This window comes from Oryzias melastigma, unplaced genomic scaffold, assembly GCF_002922805.2.
Source record: "Oryzias melastigma strain HK-1 unplaced genomic scaffold, ASM292280v2 sc00350, whole genome shotgun sequence".
Classification (NCBI taxonomy): Eukaryota; Metazoa; Chordata; class Actinopteri; order Beloniformes; family Adrianichthyidae; genus Oryzias; species Oryzias melastigma.
Genome location: NW_023416948.1, coordinates 88,216 through 95,861, shown reverse-complemented (window position 1 = coordinate 95,861; position 7,646 = coordinate 88,216). Strand labels below are relative to the sequence as shown.

Here is a 7,646-nt window from a genome sequence, read left to right as displayed (position 1 = left end):
GCGGATGGCCTGCGGGCCGCGAGTTTGAGACCCCTGCGCTACAGGGTCAATGCACTGAAAAAAAAAAAAAAAAAAAAAATAGCTTTGAAATATTCTTTCAACCTATTTTAACCTAAAATGTTTCAAAAAGTAGAAAAAACTAGAAATATTAAGTTTTGATCCTTCTGTAACGCGTTGTTTAATTATGAATGAGACTAGGCGCTCTGACTTTCACAAGAAGAAGTTCGTCTCAAGGAGCCCAGGGTGCGTGAATGAAACACAAAGACAACTATAAAGAATTCAATCGATTGTATTAAAACAAAAAAAAAACAAAAAAAACACAATAGGGACAGTAAACCAAGGAGGCTGAGGTTTGAGGAGCATGAGGTTGGATTGTCCAGGTTCATGCAGTTCAATGGGATGAGAGTGGTGGTGATGATCCGTTGAGTTCTGTTGTGGTTTGATGGGATAATTGAAGAGGTGGTTATTGTCCAGGTGGGTTCAGGTTGGGTAGCTCGCCATCAATTGAAGAAATACAAAACGAAAAAAACCTGACCTAGGATGGGTCAGAAAAGATCCAAGTGAGACTCACAATAAACACAGTTTAACCAATATGAGGGAAAAAGATAAATTAATAAAGTAGCACAAATTAACATCCAGTTCAAGCTATAAAAACATAAATCTATGTAGTTCAAGGGTTCAATTTCTAATAAAGTAAAGTGCACTTTTAATTATCAAAGGTATCAATTTATCAAATCAAAACTGTCTTCAAAAGCAGTTAATCAAATTGTAATCTAATCCTGTTCATTTCAAATGGCGCGCAACATAAACAGGTTAGAAAACTGTTCAAAATCAAATTGCTGTTTTGGCAGTCCAACATCAAATGCAGGAAAACTACAAAAATGGATAAGTAAACCAAGATACAAGGAAAACCATAGTTTAAATCAGTTAGGCATTCAAACAAAACCAAAGAGCAGATTAAAATAAAAAACAACGAAATGTTTGTACCAACCATGTGGTATTAGCTTTTGCTACATCAGCCAGGACTGACTGTGCAGTTGTAAAAAAAACAATCATGGCCGCAACACTCACCGATGAGGTGGTCAACACGTTCAAATAAGAAGCAGTGGCAGGTTAGCCAATTTCCAGGTCCAAAGGCTACCAGCAGCAGCAGCAGCAGCAGCTGAGAGCAAGAATCAGGAAGTGGGCAGTAGAAGGCATGCAGCAGGAAGTGCACCTGCTAACCTGGAGCTTATATGGTGTCTGGTTCCTCCACAATAAAAGCATGGATCAGGTGTTCTTGATTTGCCTTGACTGCACCGTGTTACACTTCCAACAAAAACAGTAGTACAGTCTACTTCAAAATTTAAGTTTGGCCAACTTGTACTTAAGTGTGACGGGGTTTGCGTACACTGCCCCTGCACAGGTCAACCTGTGCCTGCACGACCGCATGATGAAATCACAGCGCCCATTTTTTGAATGTTAAGCCCAAAAAGACGGCCGTCTCCCCTTTGCTTTGTCCAAAGCAGACTTGCTAGCATATTTAGTTAGCTATCTGAAATGACAATTTCTAGTCATAAGCTTTTTTTATCTGTCGTTTTTATTACATTAACTGAAAGTCTAAGTAAAGGAATGAATTAATGGGCCCAGTGCTGCTGGTTACGTGTCTAGTTGCTGGATTCATGCAGGCGGGAAAACACAAACTGCATTTGATTAGTGAACATAGAAAGTTAGCTTAAGTTGCTGCTTTCACATCGCCCTCCGTGACTTTAACGGCAGTTGTCCGCGCGGTGAACTTTGAAAATCCGCGTTTTTTTGTTTTTGTGACCGAGCAGTATGAGCGCAGTTCCTTGAATATTCTGGTGTTTACATAAACCATGAAATAGCCTCGGAACTCACAGACTTTTTAATTCATTAATATGGTCCAACATTGAGAGGACGCTCTGTCTGCTGTCAATGGGCAGTGGAGCGCTCGCATGTGTGTGTGTGTTTTTGGGTGGGGGTGGGGGGGGGTAATCTGCGGGAATGAGCGGAGCTCCTGATGCTGTTCGGTTTGAAAAAACAGTGATGTTAGTCGCAAATTAAAAGCTCTGGTTCTTTGGAGGTAGGGACACGAGCCGGATCTATCATGACAGCCAATTCTTAATTTCTTCTTCGTGATCATGTTTACAACTGTTAGTACTTCCCTGTTTTGAAAAGGACGCTACCTACGCGTCACTACCATATCCGAGCCCCTGATTGGTTACAGACCTGATCAATTGGTTTGAATTTTAGCATGCAACCAATGAACGGCAGATTTGAACGTAAAGCCCATAAAGTTCCTCCTTTATTACAATTACAACAATTTTTATATAACATATTTTTGTCAGTCTTGACAAAACACATACAGTTAAACAAAGTTTGGTGTTTTTACATCTATCTCCATTTGAGGTACGACAAAATGTTACTTTTTGTCATAGCAATGCCTCATTATGCTATAAAAATATTGTCACTTTTAGATCCATTAAATATATTATGTATTCATCCAGGAATGAGCAAATGGTTTTTCTGCATGTCACTTTTTAATTCTGTGTTCTCTCCTTAAAGACTGGTGCTGAGTTTACACGCCTGGTATCTCCTGCCCTTTTGAAGTCCTTCCTGAGTGGACATGACCAGTATTTGCTAAGGTTGATCAACTTGTATGAAGAAGTACACAAAACAAACCTGGGACATGACCTGGGACATGACATCTTCTTGATTCTGTAGTAAGTGAATAATAAACTGAAATGTTCACTATGATGATCTGTTTATAAACATACTGATTTTCGTGACCATTGCATCATCTGCTCTGGGTGTCAAACTTGCGACCTCCAGGGCTGGGATTCTGCTGGTTTTCTCGATCTCCTTGCTCCATCTTCTCGTGATTACCTGGTCAGGTGTGTCCGACCAGTTAGAAGCATGATGGGGGAAAAGGGAGGACATTTCCAGGAATTGAAGGACCTCCTGTTTTTTTTTTTTTTTTTTTTATTAACCTCTCTTTTTTGCTTCTAATTGGCTTAACACACTTGTTCCATACAATCAGAGGTAAGTTGAAAAGGGAGATCTGGAAAACGAGCTCCATCTCAGCCTGCGAGGCCTAGAGTTGGACACCTCTGGTTTAGAGACTGTTTTTCAGGCACTGGGTTAGACCAGCAGGAATCTATTCCATCCAGGTATGGGTCATTCCAGCAGTGCCTGGAAAATGGAATAGAAATAAATGATGGTGACCTCAAGTCATGATGTTTAAGTTGTCTTTGCTATTGAAGTGTCTTAGGATAAATTTAATCAATTTATATTTACACATGAGATTATTTACTGACCAAGGTGGTCACATTTTCTTTTGAAATTGGCTGCTAGAAATAGACTTTAGTCCATACATTTGATTTTCTAAGGGGTGTAATTGAAGTGTAAAATTGTGTCCAATATATAGGGTTAAGCCTCCTGGCTTTAAGTATTTTTTTTTTCAATTAGGGCAAATATTTTTAATTAATTTGGCCACTATCTTTCATGTTTTTCTTTTAGCAGGGCAGCACAATACTGTGATCCATATTTTACATATACTTGTAAATGTTTGTGCTAAAATTTTAAATGTCAGAAAAAGTGCCATAGAAATCTTAACAGATTTTCTGCTTATATAAAAATCTCAACATATTTTTAAATTTTCTGCTTTCTTGCATGTATTTCTTGAACTAATTCTGCCCTATTCAAAACTTACAAATGGTTACTAATTTTGAGGATGTTAACTCTTGAAATGGGGGGTTACAGACAAGACACACATAGACAGACAGGATACATACATAGTAAACCCAGTACATCAAAGACACTCTTCTTACAGGCTCCAGGTTTTCATGGAGGTCACCTCAGTGCTGTTCCCTAACAGTGATGAGCTGTGATTCTGAATTTTTAAAGACAGTTTAGGGCCATTGTGGAGAGAATAAAACAAAGCTGATTAAAAAAGGGCCTATATCATGCTATTCTCAACTCTTTCAGAGTAAACTATATCCATATATATTATCATATATTACCTTTGACACACTAGATAACTTGTTTTTTTATGTTTTTCTTGTTTTTTCATTTCATGACATCATCCTAGAGCCGGCCTCGGCAGCCTGTCTGCGTTTTGCCCATGAAAACAAACATCCAAAGTTTTGCAAAGATGTATGTATTACACTTAAAACTAAGGAAGTTGATTTTTCATGCTAAAGAACCTTTAAATATGAGTCGGCAGACATTTATTTTTTTAACTGTCTTATGGTGGAGAGTATCTAAATCTTTTTTTTTTTTTGTGGAATAAAATTCAGGTATGAAGAGGTTATAAAAACAGGTTATACAGAAAGAGACTTTACAAAAAAGCTGAAACATGTCCAGCTGCTCCATGTTGATGTATCTGTGTCTCTAAAGCCAAATTTCCTGTTTTGGTCACGCAGAACAGGAGATCCACTGAAGTTCTTGCACTTCCATTCATCTTTAAAGAGGATCGCTCAACCTTCATTAAGTTGGCAGAGGTGTGTTTGAAACACACCCAGTATTGATGCAACACCTGATTTTCAAATTTAAAAAATGTTCTTTCAAAAGGACCACTACAAATTTTTACACAAGTACATAGAGGTGTGAAAATTGGAGTACATTTATTATCATCGTTGTGTCAAGAGAAATGGAATTTTAAATTTTCTCTGGTCAATCCATAATCAATTCAACCAATAAAATATAACAAAAATATAAAATATGTAATAAATACATAAAATACCTAATAAATAAATGCATAACGCACGCAATGGAACACTTGTACAACATTAGCTGCATTTCCATTAACTCTGAAGTTTTGCAAATTGGAGTCCCTAGTGAGTGTTCTTTAATGCATTTTTTTGCATTTTACTACCTCTTGAATTAAAAATGTATTGGTTCACTGGTTGTTGTGTTGTCTGGAATCACAAGTGGGGAGTCTAAGTCCCTCCCATCCCTCTCTACCTGCTTTTCCTTTCGACCTGATCACATCCTCTGGAGTTGCAAGTGTCATCTCCCCCCGGTGCCTTCCTGAAGCGTATTCTACACAGATAGCTAAAAATGTTGTCGTCATGGCAGCAAGTTGACATGTTTGTAGGGGTCTTGTGGTAGAGATTGGAAGGTTGTGGGCTCAAATCCCAGCCGAGTCATACCAAAGACTCTAAAAATTGGACCCTGTGCCTCCCTGCTTGACACTCAGCACTAAGGAATTGGACTGGGGGGTTAAACCACCAAATGGTTCCCGAGCACGGCTGTGTCTGCAGCTCACCGCTCCCCCAGGGCATGGGTCAAATGCAGAGAACAAATCTCACACTTAGGTGCGTGCCAAATAGAGGGACTTTAACTTAGCTTTAAATGGGTATAAAACAAAGCAAAACCTGGCAATTTTTTGGGGGGCGCCACTCGTGCGCCCGCTACTAGATTGTGCCCTGGGCGACCGACCACATTGCCATGCACTGTCTGTGAGGCAGCAGTTTCTCTCTCTGTCAGTCACTGTCTCCCTCTCTGAGTCATCAATCCTAATGCATCAATCCTATCACAATGGCAACTGTTACAGCATGGCAAACAATAAGGAAACTGGAGGGAAGGTCTCGTGTAACTTCAGCACGTATCCCATTATGCAATAGTCCAGTTTATGCCGGGAATGATGGATAATCGATTTCATATTTGGGCATCTCAGGGATTGTCCAAATTGCAGGATTTTCTAGAGGGACCCTCTTTGATGTAATTTGGTCAATTGATTGAAAAACATAATATTCCCAGAACAGACTTTTATCAATATTTACAAGTGAGAGATTTTGTTAGTAAACATTTTTCACACCCGGTATCTCAGGCCATATCAGACATTGAGAGACAGCTTTTTTTGACTAAATCAACATACTCTCTTAGGAAATTCTACAATATACTTAAAGGACATAGTGTAAATGCAAATACATCTCATTTGAAGGAACTGTGGGAGAGGGAATTTGGTTTGAAAATTAGGCAAGGCAAGCCAAGGCAAGTTTATTTGTATAGCACATTTCATGTACAGAGACAATTCAAAGTGCATTACTGGTGAGGACTGGGAAAACTCTTGGAGAAATGTGCAAACGCTGAGTGTTTGTAACAGAGAATGATCTTGCATAGATCTCACATCTCTTCTTATGAATGCCAAAAATTTAAACCTGGCTCTTCTGCACTGTGTTTGAAATGTAAGACTGATATTGGTACTCTCACACAGTTTTTTGTTCCTGTTCCAAAGTTCAACACTTTTGGAACACCATTGGTCAGGAAATAAAAATAATCTTGTCTGCTGACTTAAATAAGGATCCGCAATATTTCCTGTTGGGCCTAGTTGATCCGGTTAATCATGATAAAAATCATAGACAGCTTTATAGAATGCTGACTTTCTTATGGGGTTCCATTTGTGCCAAAAATATGTTTTTGCGTTTTTGCGTCCACTGCTTTGTCGTTGGTCCTTTGTCTATGTCTTTTAAACACGTTTATTGATTATTTGTTCATGTATGTGTTTTACTAAGCAACATTTTCAGTGTGTTTGTGCTCTACTAAGCAACATTTTCAGTGTGTTTGTGCTTTTTTGATGATAACTTTGAATCTGTTTTGTGACGTTAGGAGCTTGCTTTAGTTTGAAAACTCTACATTGTCTTTGCTTCTGTAGTTACCTTCTGTCGTCAGACAAGTCCTTAGCAACAGTTGCTAACATCGTTTGCTCCTGTCGTCACCTCCTGTCGTTAGAAAAGTCCTTAGCAACAGTTGCTAACGTCGTTTGCTCCTGTCGTTACCCATGTCGTTACCTCATGTCGTCAGACAAGTCCTTGGCTAGTGTCGTTGGATCCTGTCGCCAGACTACTCCCTATACAGCCGCCAAATATTAAAAAAAAAATCTTAGGGGTTTAATGTTGGGTTGCTAAAACTTGTATCCTTGTTTGCTCTCACACAACGAAGAAAATCTGTTTTACTACAGCTGACACCAGCGTTAGCCATGAGGACCGCGGCTGATAGTGCTGCGCATGCGCACATCCAGAGACGGGGTGGAGGGGCAGGAGGGGGGGGCGGCGGTATTCGACGCACATGCGCAATGGCTTCACTTTAGCGAAGCTCTTGCCAATTATTTGAAGTTAGACTGTTGCTTCAAATAAATCTCCAAATATTATTTGTTTCTTAATGCATCAGTTGTAATTTATTCAAAATTTGTTGTGACAAATGACTTTGTTGACATCTAATGACTAAATTAAGAGCAAACGGGCCATAAAAAAGGATTGGTCCCGACAGCGCCATCTCATGGACAAATAAATACCTAGCAGGTAAATAAAATCCAGTCTAAAGCTTGGACTGTTATTTTTATCAGTTAGTAACTCAAGCCAAAGAACTCTGAAAAGTTTTGTCTGAAATCATCCTTAAAGTTAATACTTTAAAATATATATGCTCAAATTAATACCTACATTTACTAACCACCTGAAACCACGTAAAATGGTGACCTTTAACAAATAACAACTTCACTCAATAATTTAACACTAAGATAATTGAAAACTCAAAAATTACAACTGATGCATTAAGAAACAAATAATATTAGGAGATTTATTTGAAGCAACAGTCTAACTTCAAATAATTCGCAAGAGCTTCGCTAAGGTGAAGCCATTGCGCAT

At 38.8% G+C, this 7,646-nt stretch overlaps 1 long non-coding RNA gene across 1 annotated transcript; it reads right to left on the bottom strand.

Moving 5' to 3' along the window:
• Nucleotides 1-273: 273 nt before the first annotated feature.
• On the bottom strand, nucleotides 274-6,655 carry LOC118598343. Its single transcript, XR_004947466.1, has 2 exons — nucleotides 1,072-6,655; nucleotides 274-535 (listed from the first exon to the last, which is right to left on the bottom strand). It is a non-coding gene; the product is annotated as an uncharacterized LOC118598343 (long non-coding RNA).
• Between the last annotated feature and the right edge of the window lie 991 nt (nucleotides 6,656-7,646).